Raw genomic sequence first — 22569 nt, 5'->3', positions numbered from 1 at the left:
AAAATACAATGATCTAAGTTCTAAGATTTTTCGTCTTCTACTAAATAAGGTTTATAAATGTTAAAAGTATTGAACTAAAATAGAATCATATTTTGTTACAATTGCTGATAACCAAATGTTAAAGTATGTGATTCAAACAGGGTAATAACATTTAAACTTACATTTCTTTTCATAACATAACATAACCATAATAAACAAAAAAGATTTTTTTCCTCAACATGTCAAAGCCAAATTATGCCTGTATTTAATTGTTTCTTCTTCAACCAATGCCAACAGAAGTGTTACTATTTAAATTAAAAACTATATAGAAACAATATCAAACAAATTTCAACAAAATAAAGTGTCTACAACACGTGGTGTTCCCAAGCGGTCACCCATCTAAGTACTAACCACGCCCGACGTTGCTTGACTTCGGTGATCGGACGAGAACCGGTATTTTCAACGTGGTATGGCCGTAGACATACGTACATATCTAATTTATGTTTAAATAATTTCAATATAATGTACAGTTGGTTTAGAAAATGTTATCTAACATAACCAGGATGAAGCCGCCAGTCACACTGCACTTTCATTGGTTCTTTCGTTAAAACAAAATACAATGATCTAAGTTCTAAGATTTTTGGTCTTCTACTAAATAAGTTTTATAAATGTTAAAAGTCTTGAACTAAAATAGAATCATATTTTGTTACAATTGCTGATAACCAAATGTTAAAGTATGTGATTCAAACAGGGTAATAACATTTAAACTTACATTTCTTTTCATAACATAACAGAACTATAATAAACAAAAAAATATTTTTTTCCTCAACATGTCAAAGCCAAATTATGCCTGTATTTAATCTTTTCTTCTTCGACTATTGCCAATAGAAGTGTTACTATTTAAAATAAAAACTATATAGAAACAATATCAAACAAATTTCAACAAAAAAAATGTCTACAACACGTGGTGTTCCCAAGCGGTCACCCATCTAAGTACTAACCACGCCCGACGTTGCTTGACTTCGGTGATCGGACGAGAACCGGTATTTTCAACGTGGTATGGCCGTAGACATACGTACATATCTAATTTATGTTTAAATAATTTCAATATAATGTACAGTTGGTTTAGAAAATGTTATCTAACATTACCAGGATGAAGCCATCAGTCACACTGCACTTTCATTGGTTCTTTCGTTAAAACAAAATACAATGATCTAAGTTCTAAGATTTTTCGTCTTCTACTAAATAAGTTTTATAAATGTTAAAAGTCTTGAACTAAAATAGAATCATATTTTGTTACAATTGCTGATAACCAAATGTTAAAGTATGTGATTCAAACAGGGTAATAACATTTAAACTTACATTTCTTTTCATAACATAACATAACCATAATAAACAAAATAGATTTTTTTCCTCAACATGTCAAAGCCAAATTATGCCTGTATTTAATCGTTTCTTCTTCAACCAATGCCAACAGAAGTGTTACTATTTAAATTAAAAACTATATAGAAACAATATCAAACAAATTTCAACAAAATAAAGTGTCTACAACACGTGGTGTTCCCAAGCGGTCACCCATCTAAGTACTAACCACGCCCGACGTTGCTTGACTTCGGTGATCGGACGAGAACCGGTATTTTCAACGTGGTATGGCCGTAGACATACGTACATATCTAATTTATGTTTAAATAATTTCAATATAATGTACAGTTGGTTTAGAAAATGTTATCTAACATTACCAGGATGAAGCCATCAGTCACACTGCACTTTCATTGGTTCTTTCGTTAAAACAAAATACAATGATCTAAGTTCTAAGATTTTTCGTCTTCTACTAAATAAGTTTTATAAATGTTAAAAGTCTTGAACTAAAATAGAATCATATTTTGTTACAATTGCTGATAACCAAATGTTAAAGTATGTGATTCAAACAGGGTAATAACATTTAAACTTACATTTCTTTTCATAACATAACAGAACTATAATAAACAAAAAAAGATTTTTTTCCTCAACATGTCAAAGCCAAATTATGCCTGTATTTAATCTTTTCTTCTTCGACTATTGCCAATAGAAGTGTTACTATTTAAAATGAAAACTATATAGAAACAATATCAAACAAATTTCAACAAAAAAAAGTGTCTACAACACGTGGTGTTCCCAAGCGGTCACCCATCTAAGTACTAACCACGCCCGACGTTGCTTGACTTCGGTGATCGGACGAGAACCGGTATTTTCAACGTGGTATGGCCGTAGACATACGTTTATATCTAATTTATGTTTAAATAATTTTAATATAATGTACAGTTGGTTTAGAAAATGTTATCTAACATAACCAGGATGAAGCCGCCAGTCACACTGCACTTTCATTGGTTCTTTCGTTAAAACAAAATACAATGATCTAAGTTCTAAGATTTTTGGTCTTCTACTAAATAAGTTTTATAAATGTTAAAAGTCTTGAACTAAAATAGAATCATATTTTGTTACAATTGCTGATAACCAAATGTTAAAGTATGTGATTCAAACAGGGTAATAACATTTAAACTTACATTTCTTTTCATAACATAACAGAACTATAATAAACAAAAAAATATTTTTTTCCTCAACATGTCAAAGCCAAATTATGCCTGTATTTAATCTTTTCTTCTTCGACCAATGCCAATAGATGTGTTACTATTTAAATTAAAAACTATATAGAAACAATATCAAACAAATTTCAAGAAAAAAAAAGTGTCTACAACACGTGGTGTTCCCAAGCGGTCACTCATCTAAGTACTAACCACGCCCGACGTTGCTTGACTTCGGTGATCGGACGAGAACCGGTATTTTCAACGTGGTATGGCCGTAGACATACGTACATATCTAATTTATGTTTAAATAATTTCAATATAATGTACAGTTGGTTTAGAAAATGTTATCTAACATTACCAGGATGAAGCCATCAGTCACACTGCACTTTCATTGGTTCTTTCGTTAAAACAAAATACAATGATCTAAGTTCTAAGATTTTTCGTCTTCTACTAAATAAGTTTTATAAATGTTAAAAGTCTTGAACTAAAATAGAATCATATTTTGTTACAATTGCTGATAACCAAATGTTAAAGTATGTGATTCAAACAGGGTAATAACATTTAAACTTACATTTCTTTTCATAACATAACATAACCATAATAAACAAAATAGATTTTTTTCCTCAACATGTCAAAGCCAAATTATGCCTGTATTTAATCGTTTCTTCTTCAACCAATGCCAACAGAAGTGTTACTATTTAAATTAAAAACTATATAGAAACAATATCAAACAAATTTCAACAAAATAAAGTGTCTACAACACGTGGTGTTCCCAAGCGGTCACCCATCTAAGTACTAACCACGCCCGACGTTGCTTGACTTCGGTGATCGGACGAGAACCGGTATTTTCAACGTGGTATGGCCGTAGACATACGTACATATCTAATTTATGTTTAAATAATTTCAATATAATGTACAGTTGGTTTAGAAAATGTTATCTAACATTACCAGGATGAAGCCATCAGTCACACTGCACTTTCATTGGTTCTTTCGTTAAAACAAAATACAATGATCTAAGTTCTAAGATTTTTCGTCTTCTACTAAATAAGTTTTATAAATGTTAAAAGTCTTGAACTAAAATAGAATCATATTTTGTTACAATTGCTGATAACCAAATGTTAAAGTATGTGATTCAAACAGGGTAATAACATTTAAACTTACATTTCTTTTCATAACATAACAGAACTATAATAAACAAAAAAAGATTTTTTTCCTCAACATGTCAAAGCCAAATTATGCCTGTATTTAATCTTTTCTTCTTCGACTATTGCCAATAGAAGTGTTACTATTTAAAATGAAAACTATATAGAAACAATATCAAACAAATTTCAACAAAAAAAAGTGTCTACAACACGTGGTGTTCCCAAGCGGTCACCCATCTAAGTACTAACCACGCCCGACGTTGCTTGACTTCGGTGATCGGACGAGAACCGGTATTTTCAACGTGGTATGGCCGTAGACATACGTACATATCTAATTTATGTTTAAATAATTTCAATATAATGTACAGTTGGTTTAGAAAATGTTATCTAACATAACCAGGATGAAGCCGCCAGTCACACTGCACTTTCATTGGTTCTTTCGTTAAAACAAAATACAATGATCTAAGTTCTAAGATTTTTGGTCTTCTACTAAATAAGTTTTATAAATGTTAAAAGTCTTGAACTAAAATAGAATCATATTTTGTTACAATTGCTGATAACCAAATGTTAAAGTATGTGATTCAAACAGGGTAATAACATTTAAACTTACATTTCTTTTCATAACATAACAGAACTATAATATACAAAAAAATATTTTTTTCCTCAACATGTCAAAGCCAAATTATGCCTGTATTTAATCTTTTCTTCTTCGACTATTGCCAATAGAAGTGTTACTATTTAAAATAAAAACTATATAGAAACAATATCAAACAAATTTCAACAAAAAAAAGTGTCTACAACACGTGGTGTTCCCAAGCGGTCACCCATCTAAGTACTAACCACGCCCGACGTTGCTTGACTTCGGTGATCGGACGAGAACCGGTATTTTCAACGTGGTATGGCCGTAGACATACGTACATATCTAATTTATGTTTAAATAATTTCAATATAATGTACAGTTGGTTTAGAAAATGTTATCTAACATAACCAGGATGAAGCCGCCAGTCACACTGCACTTTCATTGGTTCTTTCGTTAAAACAAAATACAATGATCTAAGTTCTAAGATTTTTGGTCTTCTACTAAATAAGTTTTATAAATGTTAAAAGTCTTGAACTAAAATAGAATCATATTTTGTTACAATTGCTGATAACCAAATGTTAAAGTATGTGATTCAAACAGGGTAATAACATTTAAACTTACATTTCTTTTCATAACATAACAGAACTATAATAAACAAAAAAATATTTTTTTCCTCAACATGTCAAAGCCAAATTATGCCTGTATTTAATCTTTTCTTCTTCGACTATTGCCAATAGAAGTGTTACTATTTAAAATAAAAACTATATAGAAACAATATCAAACAAATTTCAACAAAAAAAATGTCTACAACACGTGGTGTTCCCAAGCGGTCACCCATCTAAGTACTAACCACGCCCGACGTTGCTTGACTTCGGTGATCGGACGAGAACCGGTATTTTCAACGTGGTATGGCCGTAGACATACGTACATATCTAATTTATGTTTAAATAATTTCAATATAATGTACAGTTGGTTTAGAAAATGTTATCTAACATTACCAGGATGAAGCCATCAGTCACACTGCACTTTCATTGGTTCTTTCGTTAAAACAAAATACAATGATCTAAGTTCTAAGATTTTTCGTCTTCTACTAAATAAGTTTTATAAATGTTAAAAGTCTTGAACTAAAATAGAATCATATTTTGTTACAATTGCTGATAACCAAATGTTAAAGTATGTGATTCAAACAGGGTAATAACATTTAAACTTACATTTCTTTTCATAACATAACATAACCATAATAAACAAAATAGATTTTTTTCCTCAACATGTCAAAGCCAAATTATGCCTGTATTTAATCGTTTCTTCTTCAACCAATGCCAACAGAAAGGTTACTATTTAAATTAAAAACTATATAGAAACAATATCAAACAAATTTCAACAAAATAAAGTGTCTACAACACGTGGTGTTCCCAAGCGGTCACCCATCTAAGTACTAACCACGCCCGACGTTGCTTGACTTCGGTGATCGGACGAGAACCGGTATTTTCAACGTGGTATGGCCGTAGACATACGTACATATCTAATTTATGTTTAAATAATTTCAATATAATGTACAGTTGGTTTGGAAAATGTTATCTAACATAACCAGGATGAAGCCGCCAGTCACACTGCACTTTCATTGGTTCTTTCGTTAAAACAAAATACAATGATCTAAGTTCTAAGATTTTTGGTCTTCTACTAAATAAGTTTTATAAATGTTAAAAGTCTTGAACTAAAATAGAATCATATTTTGTTACAATTGCTGATAACCAAATGTTAAAGTATGTGATTCAAACAGGGTAATAACATTTAAACTTACATTTCTTTTCATAACATAACAGAACTATAATAAACAAAAAAATATTTTTTTCCTCAACATGTCAAAGCCAAATTATGCCTGTATTTAATCTTTTCTTCTTCGACTATTGCCAATAGAAGTGTTACTATTTAAAATAAAAACTATATAGAAACAATATCAAACAAATTTCAACAAAAAAAAATGTCTACAACACGTGGTTTTCCCAAGCGGTCACCCATCTAAGTACTAACCACGCCCGACGTTGCTTGACTTCGGTGATCGGACGAGAACCGGTATTTTCAACGTGGTATGGCCGTAGACATACGTACATATCTAATTTATGTTTAAATAATTTCAATATAATGTACAGTTGGTTTAGAAAATGTTATCTAACATTACCAGGATGAAGCCGCCAGTCACACTGCACTTTCATTGGTTCTTTCGTTAAAACAAAATACAATGATCTAAGTTCTAAGATTTTTGGTCTTCTACTAAATAAGTTTTATAAATGTTAAAAGTCTTGAACTAAAATAGAATCATATTTTGTTACAATTGCTGATAACCAAATGTTAAAGTATGTGATTCAAACAGGGTAATAACATTTAAACTTACATTTCTTTTCATAACATAACAGAACTATAATAAACAAAAAAATATTTTTTTCCTCAACATGTCAAAGCCAAATTATGCCTGTATTTAATCTTTTCTTCTTCGACTATTGCCAATAGAAGTGTTACTATTTAAAATAAAAACTATATAGAAACAATATCAAACAAATTTCAACAAAAAAAATGTCTACAACACGTGGTGTTCCCAAGCGGTCACCCATCTAAGTACTAACCACGCCCGACGTTGCTTGACTTCGGTGATCGGACGAGAACCGGTATTTTCAACGTGGTATGGCCGTAGACATACGTACATATCTAATTTATGTTTAAATAATTTCAATATAATGTACAGTTGGTTTAGAAAATGTTATCTAACATTACCAGGATGAAGCCATCAGTCACACTGCACTTTCATTGGTTCTTTCGTTAAAACAAAATACAATGATCTAAGTTCTAAGATTTTTCGTCTTCTACTAAATAAGTTTTATAAATGTTAAAAGTCTTGAACTAAAATAGAATCATATTTTGTTACAATTGCTGATAACCAAATGTTAAAGTATGTGATTCAAACAGGGTAATAACATTTAAACTTACATTTCTTTTCATAACATAACATAACCATAATAAACAAAATAGATTCCTCAACATGTCAAAGCCAAATTATGCCTGTATTTAATCGTTTCTTCTTCAACCAATGCCAACAGAAGTGTTACTATTTAAATTAAAAACTATATAGAAACAATATCAAACAAATTTCAACAAAATAAAGTGTCTACAACACGTGGTGTTCCCAAGCGGTCACCCATCTAAGTACTAACCACGCCCGACGTTGCTTGACTTCGGTGATCGGACGAGAACCGGTATTTTCAACGTGGTATGGCCGTAGACATACGTACATATCTAATTTATGTTTAAATAATTTCAATATAATGTACAGTTGGTTTGGAAAATGTTATCTAACATAACCAGGATGAAGCCGCCAGTCACACTGCACTTTCATTGGTTCTTTCGTTAAAACAAAATACAATGATCTAAGTTCTAAGATTTTTGGTCTTCTACTAAATAAGTTTTATAAATGTTAAAAGTCTTGAACTAAAATAGAATCATATTTTGTTACAATTGCTGATAACCAAATGTTAAAGTATGTGATTCAAACAGGGTAATAACATTTAAACTTACATTTCTTTTCATAACATAACAGAACTATAATAAACAAAAAAATATTTTTTTCCTCAACATGTCAAAGCCAAATTATGCCTGTATTTAATCTTTTCTTCTTCGACTATTGCCAATAGAAGTGTTACTATTTAAAATAAAAACTATATAGAAACAATATCAAACAAATTTCAACAAAAAAAAATGTCTACAACACGTGGTGTTCCCAAGCGGTCACCCATCTAAGTACTAACCACGCCCGACGTTGCTTGACTTCGGTGATCGGACGAGAACCGGTATTTTCAACGTGGTATGGCCGTAGACATACGTACATATCTAATTTATGTTTAAATAATTTCAATATAATGTACAGTTGGTTTAGAAAATGTTATCTAACATTACCAGGATGAAGCCATCAGTCACACTGCACTTTCATTGGTTCTTTCGTTAAAACAAAATACAATGATCTAAGTTCTAAGATTTTTCGTCTTCTACTAAATAAGTTTTATAAATGTTAAAAGTCTTGAACTAAAATAGAATCATATTTTGTTACAATTGCTGATAACCAAATGTTAAAGTATGTGATTCAAACAGGGTAATAACATTTAAACTTACATTTCTTTTCATAACATAACAGAACTATAATAAACAAAAAAAGATTTTTTTCCTCAACATGTCAAAGCCAAATTATGCCTGTATTTAATCTTTTCTTCTTCGACTATTGCCAATAGAAGTGTTACTATTTAAAATGAAAACTATATAGAAACAATATCAAACAAATTTCAACAAAAAAAAGTGTCTACAACACGTGGTGTTCCCAAGCGGTCACCCATCTAAGTACTAACCACGCCCGACGTTGCTTGACTTCGGTGATCGGACGAGAACCGGTATTTTCAACGTGGTATGGCCGTAGACATACGTACATATCTAATTTATGTTTAAATAATTTCAATATAATGTACAGTTGGTTTAGAAAATGTTATCTAACATAACCAGGATGAAGCCGCCAGTCACACTGCACTTTCATTGGTTCTTTCGTTAAAACAAAATACAATGATCTAAGTTCTAAGATTTTTGGTCTTCTACTAAATAAGTTTTATAAATGTTAAAAGTCTTGAACTAAAATAGAATCATATTTTGTTACAATTGCTGATAACCAAATGTTAAAGTATGTGATTCAAACAGGGTAATAACATTTAAACTTACATTTCTTTTCATAACATAACAGAACTATAATATACAAAAAAATATTTTTTTCCTCAACATGTCAAAGCCAAATTATGCCTGTATTTAATCTTTTCTTCTTCGACTATTGCCAATAGAAGTGTTACTATTTAAAATAAAAACTATATAGAAACAATATCAAACAAATTTCAACAAAAAAAAGTGTCTACAACACGTGGTGTTCCCAAGCGGTCACCCATCTAAGTACTAACCACGCCCGACGTTGCTTGACTTCGGTGATCGGACGAGAACCGGTATTTTCAACGTGGTATGGCCGTAGACATACGTACATATCTAATTTATGTTTAAATAATTTCAATATAATGTACAGTTGGTTTAGAAAATGTTATCTAACATAACCAGGATGAAGCCGCCAGTCACACTGCACTTTCATTGGTTCTTTCGTTAAAACAAAATACAATGATCTAAGTTCTAAGATTTTTGGTCTTCTACTAAATAAGTTTTATAAATGTTAAAAGTCTTGAACTAAAATAGAATCATATTTTGTTACAATTGCTGATAACCAAATGTTAAAGTATGTGATTCAAACAGGGTAATAACATTTAAACTTACATTTCTTTTCATAACATAACAGAACTATAATAAACAAAAAAATATTTTTTTCCTCAACATGTCAAAGCCAAATTATGCCTGTATTTATTCTTTTCTTCTTCGACTATTGCCAATAGAAGTGTTACTATTTAAAATAAAAACTATATAGAAACAATATCAAACAAATTTCAACAAAAAAAATGTCTACAACACGTGGTGTTCCCAAGCGGTCACCCATCTAAGTACTAACCACGCCCGACGTTGCTTGACTTCGGTGATCGGACGAGAACCGGTATTTTCAACGTGGTATGGCCGTAGACATACGTACATATCTAATTTATGTTTAAATAATTTCAATATAATGTACAGTTGGTTTAGAAAATGTTATCTAACATTACCAGGATGAAGCCATCAGTCACACTGCACTTTCATTGGTTCTTTCGTTAAAACAAAATACAATGATCTAAGTTCTAAGATTTTTCGTCTTCTACTAAATAAGTTTTATAAATGTTAAAAGTCTTGAACTAAAATAGAATCATATTTTGTTACAATTGCTGATAACCAAATGTTAAAGTATGTGATTCAAACAGGGTAATAACATTTAAACTTACATTTCTTTTCATAACATAACATAACCATAATAAACAAAAAAATATATTTTTCCTCAACATGTCAAAGCAAAATTATGCCTGTATTTAATCTTTTCTTCTTCGACTATTGCCAATAGAAGTGTTACTATTTAAAATAAAAACTATATAGAAACAATATCAAACAAATTTCAACAAAAAAAATGTCTACAACACGTGGTGTTCCCAAGCGGTCACCCATCTAAGTACTAACCACGCCCGACGTTGCTTGACTTCGGTGATCGGACGAGAACCGGTATTTTCAACGTGGTATGGCCGTAGACATACGTACATATCTAATTTATGTTTAAATAATTTCAATATAATGTACAGTTGGTTTAGAAAATGTTATCTAACATTACCAGGATGAAGCCATCAGTCACACTGCACTTTCATTGGTTCTTTCGTTAAAACAAAATACAATGATCTAAGTTCTAAGATTTTTCGTCTTCTACTAAATAAGTTTTATAAATGTTAAAAGTCTTGAACTAAAATAGAATCATATTTTGTTACAATTGCTGATAACCAAATGTTAAAGTATGTGATTCAAACAGGGTAATAACATTTAAACTTACATTTCTTTTCATAACATAACAGAACTATAATAAACAAAAAAAGATTTTTTTCCTCAACATGTCAAAGCCAAATTATGCCTGTATTTAATCTTTTCTTCTTCGACTATTGCCAATAGAAGTGTTACTATTTAAAATGAAAACTATATAGAAACAATATCAAACAAATTTCAACAAAAAAAAGTGTCTACAACACGTGGTGTTCCCAAGCGGTCACCCATCTAAGTACTAACCACGCCCGACGTTGCTTGACTTCGGTGATCGGACGAGAACCGGTATTTTCAACGTGGTATGGCCGTAGACATACGTTTATATCTAATTTATGTTTAAATAATTTTAATATAATGTACAGTTGGTTTAGAAAATGTTATCTAACATAACCAGGATGAAGCCGCCAGTCACACTGCACTTTCATTGGTTCTTTCGTTAAAACAAAATACAATGATCTAAGTTCTAAGATTTTTGGTCTTCTACTAAATAAGTTTTATAAATGTTAAAAGTCTTGAACTAAAATAGAATCATATTTTGTTACAATTGCTGATAACCAAATGTTAAAGTATGTGATTCAAACAGGGTAATAACATTTAAACTTACATTTCTTTTCATAACATAACAGAACTATAATAAACAAAAAAATATTTTTTTCCTCAACATGTCAAAGCCAAATTATGCCTGTATTTAATCTTTTCTTCTTCGACCAATGCCAATAGATGTGTTACTATTTAAATTAAAAACTATATAGAAACAATATCAAACAAATTTCAAGAAAAAAAAAGTGTCTACAACACGTGGTGTTCCCAAGCGGTCACTCATCTAAGTACTAACCACGCCCGACGTTGCTTGACTTCGGTGATCGGACGAGAACCGGTATTTTCAACGTGGTATGGCCGTAGACATACGTTTATATCTAATTTATGTTTAAATAATTTTAATATAATGTACAGTTGGTTTAGAAAATGTTATCTAACATAACCAGGATGAAGCCGCCAGTCACACTGCACTTTCATTGGTTCTTTCGTTAAAACAAAATACAATGATCTAAGTTCTAAGATTTTTGGTCTTCTACTAAATAAGTTTTATAAATGTTAAAAGTCTTGAACTAAAATAGAATCATATTTTGTTACAATTGCTGATAACCAAATGTTAAAGTATGTGATTCAAACAGGGTAATAACATTTAAACTTACATTTCTTTTCATAACATAACAGAACTATAATAAACAAAAAAATATTTTTTTCCTCAACATGTCAAAGCCTAATTATGCCTGTATTTAATCTTTTCTTCTTCGACTATTGCCAATAGAAGTGTTACTATTTAAAATAAAAACTATATAGAAACAATATCAAACAAATTTCAACAAAAAAAATGTCTACAACACGTGGTGTTCCCAAGCGGTCACCCATCTAAGTACTAACCACGCCCGACGTTGCTTGACTTCGGTGATCGGACGAGAACCGGTATTTTCAACGTGGTATGGCCGTAGACATACGTACATATCTAATTTATGTTTAAATAATTTTAATATAATGTACAGTTGGTTTAGAAAATGTTATCTAACATTACCAGGATGAAGCCATCAGTCACACTGCACTTTCATTGGTTCTTTCGTTAAAACAAAATACAATGATCTAAGTTCTAAGATTTTTCGTCTTCTACTAAATAAGTTTTATAAATGTTAAAAGTCTTGAACTAAAATAGAATCATATTTTGTTACAATTGCTGATAACCAAATGTTAAAGTATGTGATTCAAACAGGGTAATAACATTTAAACTTACATTTCTTTTCATAACATAACATAACCATAATAAACAAAAAAGATTTTTTTCCTCAACATGTCAAAGCCAAATTATGCCTGTATTTAATCGTTTCTTCTTCAACCAATGCCAACAGAAGTGTTACTATTTAAATTAAAAACTATATAGAAACAATATCAAACAAATTTCAACAAAATAAAGTGTCTACAACACGTGGTGTTCCCAAGCGGTCACCCATCTAAGTACTAACCACGCCCGACGTTGCTTGACTTCGGTGATCGGACGAGAACCGGTATTTTCAACGTGGTATGGCCGTAGACATACGTACATATCTAATTTATGTTTAAATAATTTCAATATAATGTACAGTTGGTTTAGAAAATGTTATCTAACATAACCAGGATGAAGCCGCCAGTCACACTGCACTTTCATTGGTTCTTTCGTTAAAACAAAATACAATGATCTAAGTTCTAAGATTTTTGGTCTTCTACTAAATAAGTTTTATAAATGTTAAAAGTCTTGAACTAAAATAGAATCATATTTTGTTACAATTGCTGATAACCAAATGTTAAAGTATGTGATTCAAACAGGGTAATAACATTTAAACTTACATTTCTTTTCATAACATAACAGAACTATAATAAACAAAAAAATATTTTTTTCCTCAACATGTCAAAGCCAAATTATGCCTGTATTTAATCTTTTCTTCTTCGACTATTGCCAATAGAAGTGTTACTATTTAAAATAAAAACTATATAGAAACAATATCAAACAAATTTCAACAAAAAAAATGTCTACAACACGTGGTGTTCCCAAGCGGTCACCCATCTAAGTACTAACAACGCCCGACGTTGCTTGACTTCGGTGATCAGACGAGAACCGGTATTTTCAACGTGGTATGGCCGTAGACATACGTACATATCTAATTTATGTTTAAATAATTTCAATATAATGTACAGTTGGTTTAGAAAATGTTATCTAACATTACCAGGATGAAGCCATCAGTCACACTGCACTTTCATTGGTTCTTTCGTTAAAACAAAATACAATGATCTAAGTTCTAAGATTTTTCAACTTCTACTAAATAAGGTTTATAAATGTTAAAAGTCTTGAACTAAAATAGATTCATATTTTGTTACAATTGCTGATAACCAAATGTTAAAGTATGTGATTCAAACAGGGTAATAACATTTAAACTTACATTTCTTTTCATAACATAACAGAACTATAATAAACAAAAAAATATTTTTTTCCTCAACATGTCAAAGCCTAATTATGCCTGTATTTAATCTTTTCTTCTTCGACTATTGCCAATAGAAGTGTTACTATTTAAAATAAAAACTATATAGAAACAATATCAAACAAATTTCAACAAAAAAAATGTCTACAACACGTGGTGTTCCCAAGCGGTCACCCATCTAAGTACTAACCACGCCCGACGTTGCTTGACTTCGGTGATCGGACGAGAACCGGTATTTTCAACGTGGTATGGCCGTAGACATACGTACATATCTAATTTATGTTTAAATAATTTTAATATAATGTACAGTTGGTTTAGAAAATGTTATCTAACATTACCAGGATGAAGCCATCAGTCACACTGCACTTTCATTGGTTCTTTCGTTAAAACAAAATACAATGATCTAAGTTCTAAGATTTTTCGTCTTCTACTAAATAAGTTTTATAAATGTTAAAAGTCTTGAACTAAAATAGAATCATATTTTGTTACAATTGCTGATAACCAAATGTTAAAGTATGTGATTCAAACAGGGTAATAACATTTAAACTTACATTTCTTTTCATAACATAACATAACCATAATAAACAAAAAAGATTTTTTTCCTCAACATGTCAAAGCCAAATTATGCCTGTATTTAATCGTTTCTTCTTCAACCAATGCCAACAGAAGTGTTACTATTTAAATTAAAAACTATATAGAAACAATATCAAACAAATTTCAACAAAATAAAGTGTCTACAACACGTGGTGTTCCCAAGCGGTCACCCATCTAAGTACTAACCACGCCCGACGTTGCTTGACTTCGGTGATCGGACGAGAACCGGTATTTTCAACGTGGTATGGCCGTAGACATACGTACATATCTAATTTATGTTTAAATAATTTCAATATAATGTACAGTTGGTTTAGAAAATGTTATCTAACATAACCAGGATGAAGCCGCCAGTCACACTGCACTTTCATTGGTTCTTTCGTTAAAACAAAATACAATGATCTAAGTTCTAAGATTTTTGGTCTTCTACTAAATAAGTTTTATAAATGTTAAAAGTCTTGAACTAAAATAGAATCATATTTTGTTACAATTGCTGATAACCAAATGTTAAAGTATGTGATTCAAACAGGGTAATAACATTTAAACTTACATTTCTTTTCATAACATAACAGAACTATAATAAACAAAAAAATATTTTTTTCCTCAACATGTCAAAGCCAAATTATGCCTGTATTTAATCTTTTCTTCTTCGACTATTGCCAATAGAAGTGTTACTATTTAAAATAAAAACTATATAGAAACAATATCAAACAAATTTCAACAAAAAAAATGTCTACAACACGTGGTGTTCCCAAGCGGTCACCCATCTAAGTACTAACAACGCCCGACGTTGCTTGACTTCGGTGATCAGACGAGAACCGGTATTTTCAACGTGGTATGGCCGTAGACATACGTACATATCTAATTTATGTTTAAATAATTTCAATATAATGTACAGTTGGTTTAGAAAATGTTATCTAACATTACCAGGATGAAGCCATCAGTCACACTGCACTTTCATTGGTTCTTTCGTTAAAACAAAATACAATGATCTAAGTTCTAAGATTTTTCAACTTCTACTAAATAAGGTTTATAAATGTTAAAAGTCTTGAACTAAAATAGATTCATATTTTGTTACAATTGCTGATAACCAATCGTTAAAGTATGTGATTCAAAAAGGGTTATAACATTTAAACTTAAATTTCTTTTCATAAAATAACATAACCATAATAAACAAAAAAAAGATTTTTTTCTCAACATGTCAAAGCCAAATTATGCCTGTATTTAATCTTTTCTTCTTCGACCAATGCCAATAGATGTGTTACTATTTAAATTAAAAACTATATAGAAACAATATCAAACAAATTTCAAGAAAAAAAAAGTGTCTACATTACGTGGTGTTCCCAAGCGGTCACCCATCTAAGTACTAACCACGCCCGACGTTGCTTGACTTCGGTGATCGGACGAGAACCGGTATTTTCAACGTGGTATGGATGTAGACATACGTACATATCTAATTTATGTTTAAATAATTTCAATATAATGTACAGTTGGTTTAGAAAATGTTATCTAACATTACCAGGATGAAGCCATCAGTCACACTGCACTTTCATTGGTTCTTTCGTTAAAACAAAATACAATGATCTAAGTTCTAAGATTTTTCGTCTTCTACTAAATAAGGTTTATAAATGTTAAAAGTCTTGAACTAAAATAGAATCATATTTTGTTACAATTGCTGATAACCAAATGTTAAAGTATGTGATTCAAACAGGGTAATAACATTTAAACTTACATTTCTTTTCATAACATAACATAACCATAATAAACAAAAAAGATTTTTTTCCTCAACATGTCAAAGCCAAATTATGCCTGTATTTAATCGTTTCTTCTTCAACCAATGCCAACAGAAGTGTTACTATTTAAATTAAAAACTATATAGAAACAATATCAAACAAATTTCAACAAAATAAAGTGTCTACAACACGTGGTGTTCCCAAGCGGTCACCCATCTAAGTACTAACCACGCCCGACGTTGCTTGACTTCGGTGATCGGACGAGAACCGGTATTTTCTACGTGGTATGGCCGTAGACATACGTACATATCTAATTTATGTTTAAATAATTTCAATATAATGTACAGTTGGTTTAGAAAATGTTATCTAACATAACCAGGATGAAGCCGCCAGTCACACTGCACTTTCATTGGTTCTTTCGTTAAAACAAAATACAATGATCTAAGTTCTAAGATTTTTGGTCTTCTACTAAATAAGTTTTATAAATGTTAAAAGTCTTGAACTAAAATAGAATCATATTTTGTTACAATTGCTGATAACCAAATGTTAAAGTATGTGATTCAAACAGGGTAATAACATTTAAACTTACATTTCTTTTCATAACATAACAGAACTATAATAAACAAAAAATTTTTTTTTTCCTCAACATGTCAAAGCCAAATTATGCCTGTATTTAATCTTTTCTTCTTCGACTATTGCCAATAGAAGTGTTACTATTTAAAATGAAAACTATATAGAAACAATATCAAACAAATTTCAACAAAAAAAAAGTGTCTACAACACGTGGTGTTCCCAAGCGGTCACCCATCTAAGTACTAACCACGCCCAACGTTGCTTGACTTCGGTGATCGGACGAGAACCGGTATTTTCAACGTGGTATGGATGTAGACATACGTACATATCTAATTTATGTTTAAATAATTTCAATATAATGTACAGTTGGTTTAGAAAATGTTATCTAACATTACCAGGATGAAGCCATCAGTCACACTGCACTTTCATTGGTTCTTTCGTTAAAACAAAATACAATGATCTAAGTTCTAAGATTTTTCGTTTTCTACTAAATAAGGTTTATAAATGTTAAAAGTATTGAACTAAAATAGAATCATATTTTGTTACAATTGCTGATAACCAAATGTTAAAGTATGTGATTCAAACAGGGTAATAACATTTAAACTTACATTTCTTTTCATAACATAACAAAACCATAATAAACAAAAAAGATTTTTTTCCTCAACATGTCAAAGCCAAATTATGCCTGTATTTAATCGTTTCTTCTTCAACCAATGCCAACAGAAGTGTTACTATTTAAATTAAAAACTATATAGAAACAATATCAAACAAATTTCAACAAAATAAAGTGTCTACAACACGTGGTGTTCCCAAGCGGTCACCCATCTAAGTACTAACAACGCCCGACGTTGCTTGACTTCGGTGATCAGACGAGAACCGGTATTTTCAACGTGGTATGGCCGTAGACATACAAACATATCTAATTTATGTTTAAATAATTTCAATATAATGTACAGTTGGTTTAGAAAATGTTATCTAACATTACCAGGATGAAGCCATCAGTCACACTGCACTTTCATTGGTTCTTTCGTTAAAACAAAATACAATGATCTAAGTTCTAAGATTTTTCGTCTTCTACTAAATAAGGTTTATAAATGTTAAAAGTATTGAACTAAAATAGAATCATATTTTGTTACAATTGCTGATAACCAAATGTTAAAGTATGTGATTCAAACAGGGTAATAACATTTAAACTTACATTTCTTTTCATAACATAACCAAAACCATAATAAACAAAAAAGATTTTTTTCCTCAACATGTCAAAGCCAAATTATGCCTGTATTTAATCGTTTCTTCTTCAACCAATGCCAACAGAAGTGTTACTATTTAAATTAAAAACTATATAGAAACAATATCAAACAAATTTCAACAAAATAAAGTGTCTACAACACGTGGTGTTCCCAAGCGGTCACCCATCTAAGTACTAACCACGCCCGACGTTGCTTGACTTCGGTGATCGGACGAGAACCGGTATTTTCAACGTGGTATGGCCGTAGACATACGTACATATCTAATTTATGTTTAAATAATTTCAATATAATGTACAGTTGGTTTAGAAAATGTTATCTAACATAACCAGGATGAAGCCGCCAGTCACACTGCACTTTCATTGGTTCTTTCGTTAAAACAAAATACAATGATCTAAGTTCTAAGATTTTTGGTCTTCTACTAAATAAGTTTTATAAATGTTAAAAGTCTTGAACTAAAATAGAATCATATTTTGTTACAATTGCTGATAACCAAATGTTAAAGTATGTGATTCAAACAGGGTAATAACATTTAAACTTACATTTCTTTTCATAACATAACAGAACTATAATAAACAAAAAAATATTTTTTTCCTCAACATGTCAAAGCCTAATTATGCCTGTATTTAATCTTTTCTTCTTCGACTATTGCCAATAGAAGTGTTACTATTTAAAATAAAAACTATATAGAAACAATATCAAACAAATTTCAACAAAAAAAATGTCTACAACACGTGGTGTTCCCAAGCGGTCACCCATCTAAGTACTAACCACGCCCGACGTTGCTTGACTTCGGTGATCGGACGAGAACCGGTATTTTCAACGTGGTATGGCCGTAGACATACGTACATATCTAATTTATGTTTAAATAATTTCAATATAATGTACAGTTGGTTTAGAAAATGTTATCTAACATTACCAGGATGAAGCCATCAGTCACACTGCACTTTCATTGGTTCTTTCGTTAAAACAAAATACAATGATCTAAGTTCTAAGATTTTTCGTCTTCTACTAAATAAGTTTTATAAATGTTAAAAGTCTTGAACTAAAATAGAATCATATTTTGTTACAATTGCTGATAACCAAATGTTAAAGTATGTGATTCAAACAGGGTAATAACATTTAAACTTACATTTCTTTTCATAACATAACATAACCATAATAAACAAAAAAGATTTTTTTCCTCAACATGTCAAAGCCAAATTATGCCTGTATTTAATCGTTTCTTCTTCAACCAATGCCAACAGAAGTGTTACTATTTAAATTAAAAACTATATAGAAACAATATCAAACAAATTTCAACAAAATAAAGTGTCTACAACACGTGGTGTTCCCAAGCGGTCACCCATCTAAGTACTAACCACGCCCGACGTTGCTTGACTTCGGTGATCGGACGAGAACCGGTATTTTCAACGTGGTATGGCCGTAGACATACGTACATATCTAATTTATGTTTAAATAATTTCAATATAATGTACAGTTGGTTTAGAAAATGTTATCTAACATAACCAGGATGAAGCCGCCAGTCACACTGCACTTTCATTGGTTCTTTCGTTAAAACAAAATACAATGATCTAAGTTCTAAGATTTTTGGTCTTCTACTAAATAAGTTTTATAAATGTTAAAAGTCTTGAACTAAAATAGAATCATATTTTGTTACAATTGCTGATAACCAAATGTTAAAGTATGTGATTCAAACAGGGTAATAACATTTAAACTTACATTTCTTTTCATAACATAACAGAACTATAATAAACAAAAAAATATTTTTTTCCTCAACATGTCAAAGCCAAATTATGCCTGTATTTAATCTTTTCTTCTTCGACTATTGCCAATAGAAGTGTTACTATTTAAAATAAAAACTATATAGAAACAATATCAAACAAATTTCAACAAAAAAAATGTCTACAACACGTGGTGTTCCCAAGCGGTCACCCATCTAAGTACTAACAACGCCCGACGTTGCTTGACTTCGGTGATCAGACGAGAACCGGTATTTTCAACGTGGTATGGCCGTAGACATACGTACATATCTAATTTATGTTTAAATAATTTCAATATAATGTACAGTTGGTTTAGAAAATGTTATCTAACATTACCAGGATGAAGCCATCAGTCACACTGCACTTTCATTGGTTCTTTCGTTAAAACAAAATACAATGATCTAAGTTCTAAGATTTTTCAACTTCTACTAAATAAGGTTTATAAATGTTAAAAGTCTTGAACTAAAATAGATTCATATTTTGTTACAATTGTTGATAACCAATCGTTAAAGTATGTGATTCAAACAGGGTTATAACATTTAAACTTAAATTTCTTTTCATAAAATAACATAACCATAATAAACAAAAAAAAAGATTTTTTTCTCAACATGTCAAAGCCAAATTATGCCTGTATTTAATCTTTTCTTCTTCGACCAATGCCAATAGATGTGTTACTATTTAAATTAAAAACTATATAGAAACAATATCAAACAAATTTCAAGAAAAAAAAAGTGTCTACATTACGTGGTGTTCCCAAGCGGTCACCCATCTAAGTACTAACCACGACCGACGTTGCTTGACTTCGGTGATCGGACGAGAACCGGTATTTTCAACGTGGTATGGATGTAGACATACGTACATATCTAATTTATGTTTAAATAATTTCAATATAATGTACAGTTGGTTTAGAAAATGTTATCTAACATTACCAGGATGAAGCCATCAGTCACACTGCACTTTCATTGGTTCTTTCGTTAAAACAAAATACAATGATCTAAGTTCTAAGATTTTTCGTCTTCTACTAAATAAGGTTTATAAATGTTAAAAGTATTGAACTAAAATAGAATCATATTTTGTTACAATTGCTGATAACCAAATGTTAAAGTATGTGATTCAAACAGGGTAATAACATTTAAACTTACATTTCTTTTCATAACATAACATAACCATAATAAACAAAAAAGATTTTTTTCCTCAACATGTCAAAGCCAAATTATGCCTGTATTTAATCGTTTCTTCTTCAACCAATGCCAACAGAAGTGTTACTATTTAAATTAAAAACTATATAGAAACAATATCAAACAAATTTCAACAAAATAAAGTGTCTACAACACGTGGTGTTCCCAAGCGGTCACCCATCTAAGTACTAACCACGCCCGACGTTGCTTGACTTCGGTGATCGGACGAGAACCGGTATTTTCAACGTGGTATGGCCGTAGACATACGTACATATCTAATTTATGTTTAAATAATTTCAATATAATGTACAGTTGGTTTAGAAAATGTTATCTAACATAACCAGGATGAAGCCGCCAGTCACACTGCACTTTCATTGGTTCTTTCGTTAAAACAAAATACAATGATCTAAGTTCTAAGATTTTTGGTCTTCTACTAAATAAGTTTTATAAATGTTAAAAGTCTTGAACTAAAATAGAATCATATTTTGTTACAATTGCTGATAACCAAATGTTAAAGTATGTGATTCAAACAGGGTAATAACATTTAAACTTACATTTCTTTTCATAACATAACAGAACTATAATAAACAAAAAAATATTTTTTTCCTCAACATGTCAAAGCCAAATTATGCCTGTATTTAATCTTTTCTTCTTCGACTATTGCCAATAGAAGTGTTACTATTTAAAATGAAAACTATATAGAAACAATATCAAACAAATTTCAACAAAAAAAAAGTGTCTACAACACGTGGTGTTCCCAAGCGGTCACCCATCTAAGTACTAACCACGCCCAACGTTGCTTGACTTCGGTGATCGGACGAGAACCGGTATTTTCAACGTGGTATGGATGTAGACATACGTACATATCTAATTTATGTTTAAATAATTTCAATATAATGTACAGTTGGTTTAGAAAATGTTATCTAACATTACCAGGATGAAGCCATCAGTCACACTGCACTTTCATTGGTTCTTTCGTTAAAACAAAATACAATGATCTAAGTTCTAAGATTTTTCGTTTTCTACTAAATAAGGTTTATAAATGTTAAAAGTATTGAACTAAAATAGAATCATATTTTGTTACAATTGCTGATAACCAAATGTTAAAGTATGTGATTCAAACAGGGTAATAACATTTAAACTTACATTTCTTTTCATAACATAACAAAACCATAATAAACAAAAAAGATTTTTTTCCTCAACATGTCAAAGCCAAATTATGCCTGTATTTAATCGTTTCTTCTTCAACCAATGCCAACAGAAGTGTTACTATTTAAATTAAAAACTATATAGAAACAATATCAAACAAATTTCAACAAAATAAAGTGTCTACAACACGTGGTGTTCCCAAGCGGTCACCCATCTAAGTACTAACAACGCCCGACGTTGCTTGACTTCGGTGATCAGACGAGAACCGGTATTTTCAACGTGGTATGGCCGTAGACATACGTACATATCTAATTTATGTTTAAATAATTTCAATATAATGTACAGTTGGTTTAGAAAATGTTATTTAACATTACCAGGATGAAGCCATCAGTCACACTGCACTTTCATTGGTTCTTTCGTTAAAACAAAATACAATGATCTAAGTTCTAAGATTTTTCGTCTTCTACTAAATAAGGTTTATAAATGTTAAAAGTATTGAACTAAAATAGAATCATATTTTGTTACAATTGCTGATAACCAAATGTTAAAGTATGTGAT

At 30.6% G+C, this 22569-nt stretch overlaps 38 non-coding genes across 38 annotated transcripts; all 38 read right to left on the bottom strand.

Moving 5' to 3' along the window:
* Positions 1 to 341: 341 nt before the first annotated feature.
* LOC129925442 (5S ribosomal RNA) lies at positions 342 to 460 on the bottom strand. The gene has a single exon (XR_008777208.1). It is a non-coding gene; the product is annotated as a 5S ribosomal RNA (ribosomal RNA).
* Positions 461 to 931: 471 nt separating this feature from the next.
* Positions 932 to 1050, bottom strand: LOC129925441 (5S ribosomal RNA). The gene has a single exon (XR_008777207.1). It is a non-coding gene; the product is annotated as a 5S ribosomal RNA (ribosomal RNA).
* Positions 1051 to 1521: 471 nt separating this feature from the next.
* On the bottom strand, positions 1522 to 1640 carry LOC129925440 (5S ribosomal RNA). Its single transcript, XR_008777206.1, has one exon. It is a non-coding gene; the product is annotated as a 5S ribosomal RNA (ribosomal RNA).
* A 472-nt stretch (positions 1641 to 2112) lies between these two features.
* LOC129925439 (5S ribosomal RNA) lies at positions 2113 to 2231 on the bottom strand. Its single transcript, XR_008777205.1, has one exon. It is a non-coding gene; the product is annotated as a 5S ribosomal RNA (ribosomal RNA).
* A 473-nt stretch (positions 2232 to 2704) lies between these two features.
* LOC129925469 (5S ribosomal RNA) lies at positions 2705 to 2823 on the bottom strand. Its single transcript, XR_008777235.1, has one exon. It is a non-coding gene; the product is annotated as a 5S ribosomal RNA (ribosomal RNA).
* A 471-nt stretch (positions 2824 to 3294) lies between these two features.
* Positions 3295 to 3413, bottom strand: LOC129925438 (5S ribosomal RNA). Its single transcript, XR_008777204.1, has one exon. It is a non-coding gene; the product is annotated as a 5S ribosomal RNA (ribosomal RNA).
* A 472-nt stretch (positions 3414 to 3885) lies between these two features.
* Positions 3886 to 4004, bottom strand: LOC129925437 (5S ribosomal RNA). The gene has a single exon (XR_008777203.1). It is a non-coding gene; the product is annotated as a 5S ribosomal RNA (ribosomal RNA).
* Positions 4005 to 4476: 472 nt separating this feature from the next.
* On the bottom strand, positions 4477 to 4595 carry LOC129925436 (5S ribosomal RNA). Its single transcript, XR_008777202.1, has one exon. It is a non-coding gene; the product is annotated as a 5S ribosomal RNA (ribosomal RNA).
* Positions 4596 to 5066: 471 nt separating this feature from the next.
* Positions 5067 to 5185, bottom strand: LOC129925435 (5S ribosomal RNA). Its single transcript, XR_008777201.1, has one exon. It is a non-coding gene; the product is annotated as a 5S ribosomal RNA (ribosomal RNA).
* Positions 5186 to 5656: 471 nt separating this feature from the next.
* Positions 5657 to 5775, bottom strand: LOC129925434 (5S ribosomal RNA). Its single transcript, XR_008777200.1, has one exon. It is a non-coding gene; the product is annotated as a 5S ribosomal RNA (ribosomal RNA).
* A 472-nt stretch (positions 5776 to 6247) lies between these two features.
* Positions 6248 to 6366, bottom strand: LOC129925514 (5S ribosomal RNA). Its single transcript, XR_008777279.1, has one exon. It is a non-coding gene; the product is annotated as a 5S ribosomal RNA (ribosomal RNA).
* A 471-nt stretch (positions 6367 to 6837) lies between these two features.
* Positions 6838 to 6956, bottom strand: LOC129925433 (5S ribosomal RNA). Its single transcript, XR_008777199.1, has one exon. It is a non-coding gene; the product is annotated as a 5S ribosomal RNA (ribosomal RNA).
* Positions 6957 to 7422: 466 nt separating this feature from the next.
* Positions 7423 to 7541, bottom strand: LOC129925431 (5S ribosomal RNA). Its single transcript, XR_008777197.1, has one exon. It is a non-coding gene; the product is annotated as a 5S ribosomal RNA (ribosomal RNA).
* A 472-nt stretch (positions 7542 to 8013) lies between these two features.
* Positions 8014 to 8132, bottom strand: LOC129925430 (5S ribosomal RNA). Its single transcript, XR_008777196.1, has one exon. It is a non-coding gene; the product is annotated as a 5S ribosomal RNA (ribosomal RNA).
* Positions 8133 to 8604: 472 nt separating this feature from the next.
* On the bottom strand, positions 8605 to 8723 carry LOC129925429 (5S ribosomal RNA). Its single transcript, XR_008777195.1, has one exon. It is a non-coding gene; the product is annotated as a 5S ribosomal RNA (ribosomal RNA).
* Positions 8724 to 9195: 472 nt separating this feature from the next.
* Positions 9196 to 9314, bottom strand: LOC129925428 (5S ribosomal RNA). Its single transcript, XR_008777194.1, has one exon. It is a non-coding gene; the product is annotated as a 5S ribosomal RNA (ribosomal RNA).
* Positions 9315 to 9785: 471 nt separating this feature from the next.
* LOC129925427 (5S ribosomal RNA) lies at positions 9786 to 9904 on the bottom strand. The gene has a single exon (XR_008777193.1). It is a non-coding gene; the product is annotated as a 5S ribosomal RNA (ribosomal RNA).
* A 471-nt stretch (positions 9905 to 10375) lies between these two features.
* Positions 10376 to 10494, bottom strand: LOC129925426 (5S ribosomal RNA). Its single transcript, XR_008777192.1, has one exon. It is a non-coding gene; the product is annotated as a 5S ribosomal RNA (ribosomal RNA).
* A 472-nt stretch (positions 10495 to 10966) lies between these two features.
* LOC129925425 (5S ribosomal RNA) lies at positions 10967 to 11085 on the bottom strand. Its single transcript, XR_008777191.1, has one exon. It is a non-coding gene; the product is annotated as a 5S ribosomal RNA (ribosomal RNA).
* Positions 11086 to 11558: 473 nt separating this feature from the next.
* On the bottom strand, positions 11559 to 11677 carry LOC129925468 (5S ribosomal RNA). The gene has a single exon (XR_008777234.1). It is a non-coding gene; the product is annotated as a 5S ribosomal RNA (ribosomal RNA).
* Positions 11678 to 12148: 471 nt separating this feature from the next.
* On the bottom strand, positions 12149 to 12267 carry LOC129925424 (5S ribosomal RNA). Its single transcript, XR_008777190.1, has one exon. It is a non-coding gene; the product is annotated as a 5S ribosomal RNA (ribosomal RNA).
* A 471-nt stretch (positions 12268 to 12738) lies between these two features.
* On the bottom strand, positions 12739 to 12857 carry LOC129925423 (5S ribosomal RNA). The gene has a single exon (XR_008777189.1). It is a non-coding gene; the product is annotated as a 5S ribosomal RNA (ribosomal RNA).
* A 471-nt stretch (positions 12858 to 13328) lies between these two features.
* LOC129925483 (5S ribosomal RNA) lies at positions 13329 to 13447 on the bottom strand. The gene has a single exon (XR_008777249.1). It is a non-coding gene; the product is annotated as a 5S ribosomal RNA (ribosomal RNA).
* A 471-nt stretch (positions 13448 to 13918) lies between these two features.
* On the bottom strand, positions 13919 to 14037 carry LOC129925422 (5S ribosomal RNA). The gene has a single exon (XR_008777188.1). It is a non-coding gene; the product is annotated as a 5S ribosomal RNA (ribosomal RNA).
* A 471-nt stretch (positions 14038 to 14508) lies between these two features.
* LOC129925420 (5S ribosomal RNA) lies at positions 14509 to 14627 on the bottom strand. Its single transcript, XR_008777186.1, has one exon. It is a non-coding gene; the product is annotated as a 5S ribosomal RNA (ribosomal RNA).
* Positions 14628 to 15098: 471 nt separating this feature from the next.
* On the bottom strand, positions 15099 to 15217 carry LOC129925482 (5S ribosomal RNA). Its single transcript, XR_008777248.1, has one exon. It is a non-coding gene; the product is annotated as a 5S ribosomal RNA (ribosomal RNA).
* Positions 15218 to 15690: 473 nt separating this feature from the next.
* LOC129925459 (5S ribosomal RNA) lies at positions 15691 to 15809 on the bottom strand. Its single transcript, XR_008777225.1, has one exon. It is a non-coding gene; the product is annotated as a 5S ribosomal RNA (ribosomal RNA).
* Positions 15810 to 16280: 471 nt separating this feature from the next.
* On the bottom strand, positions 16281 to 16399 carry LOC129925466 (5S ribosomal RNA). Its single transcript, XR_008777232.1, has one exon. It is a non-coding gene; the product is annotated as a 5S ribosomal RNA (ribosomal RNA).
* Positions 16400 to 16872: 473 nt separating this feature from the next.
* On the bottom strand, positions 16873 to 16991 carry LOC129925450 (5S ribosomal RNA). Its single transcript, XR_008777216.1, has one exon. It is a non-coding gene; the product is annotated as a 5S ribosomal RNA (ribosomal RNA).
* Positions 16992 to 17462: 471 nt separating this feature from the next.
* LOC129925481 (5S ribosomal RNA) lies at positions 17463 to 17581 on the bottom strand. The gene has a single exon (XR_008777247.1). It is a non-coding gene; the product is annotated as a 5S ribosomal RNA (ribosomal RNA).
* A 472-nt stretch (positions 17582 to 18053) lies between these two features.
* Positions 18054 to 18172, bottom strand: LOC129925419 (5S ribosomal RNA). Its single transcript, XR_008777185.1, has one exon. It is a non-coding gene; the product is annotated as a 5S ribosomal RNA (ribosomal RNA).
* A 471-nt stretch (positions 18173 to 18643) lies between these two features.
* LOC129925418 (5S ribosomal RNA) lies at positions 18644 to 18762 on the bottom strand. Its single transcript, XR_008777184.1, has one exon. It is a non-coding gene; the product is annotated as a 5S ribosomal RNA (ribosomal RNA).
* A 471-nt stretch (positions 18763 to 19233) lies between these two features.
* On the bottom strand, positions 19234 to 19352 carry LOC129925417 (5S ribosomal RNA). Its single transcript, XR_008777183.1, has one exon. It is a non-coding gene; the product is annotated as a 5S ribosomal RNA (ribosomal RNA).
* Positions 19353 to 19823: 471 nt separating this feature from the next.
* Positions 19824 to 19942, bottom strand: LOC129925480 (5S ribosomal RNA). Its single transcript, XR_008777246.1, has one exon. It is a non-coding gene; the product is annotated as a 5S ribosomal RNA (ribosomal RNA).
* A 474-nt stretch (positions 19943 to 20416) lies between these two features.
* On the bottom strand, positions 20417 to 20535 carry LOC129925472 (5S ribosomal RNA). Its single transcript, XR_008777238.1, has one exon. It is a non-coding gene; the product is annotated as a 5S ribosomal RNA (ribosomal RNA).
* A 471-nt stretch (positions 20536 to 21006) lies between these two features.
* On the bottom strand, positions 21007 to 21125 carry LOC129925416 (5S ribosomal RNA). Its single transcript, XR_008777182.1, has one exon. It is a non-coding gene; the product is annotated as a 5S ribosomal RNA (ribosomal RNA).
* Positions 21126 to 21598: 473 nt separating this feature from the next.
* On the bottom strand, positions 21599 to 21717 carry LOC129925449 (5S ribosomal RNA). Its single transcript, XR_008777215.1, has one exon. It is a non-coding gene; the product is annotated as a 5S ribosomal RNA (ribosomal RNA).
* A 471-nt stretch (positions 21718 to 22188) lies between these two features.
* Positions 22189 to 22307, bottom strand: LOC129925479 (5S ribosomal RNA). The gene has a single exon (XR_008777245.1). It is a non-coding gene; the product is annotated as a 5S ribosomal RNA (ribosomal RNA).
* Positions 22308 to 22569: the final 262 nt, after the last annotated feature.

Source organism: Biomphalaria glabrata, chromosome 3, assembly GCF_947242115.1.
Source record: "Biomphalaria glabrata chromosome 3, xgBioGlab47.1, whole genome shotgun sequence".
NCBI classification, from domain to species: domain Eukaryota; kingdom Metazoa; phylum Mollusca; class Gastropoda; family Planorbidae; genus Biomphalaria; species Biomphalaria glabrata.
This window is presented reverse-complemented; position numbering and strand designations above follow the sequence as displayed.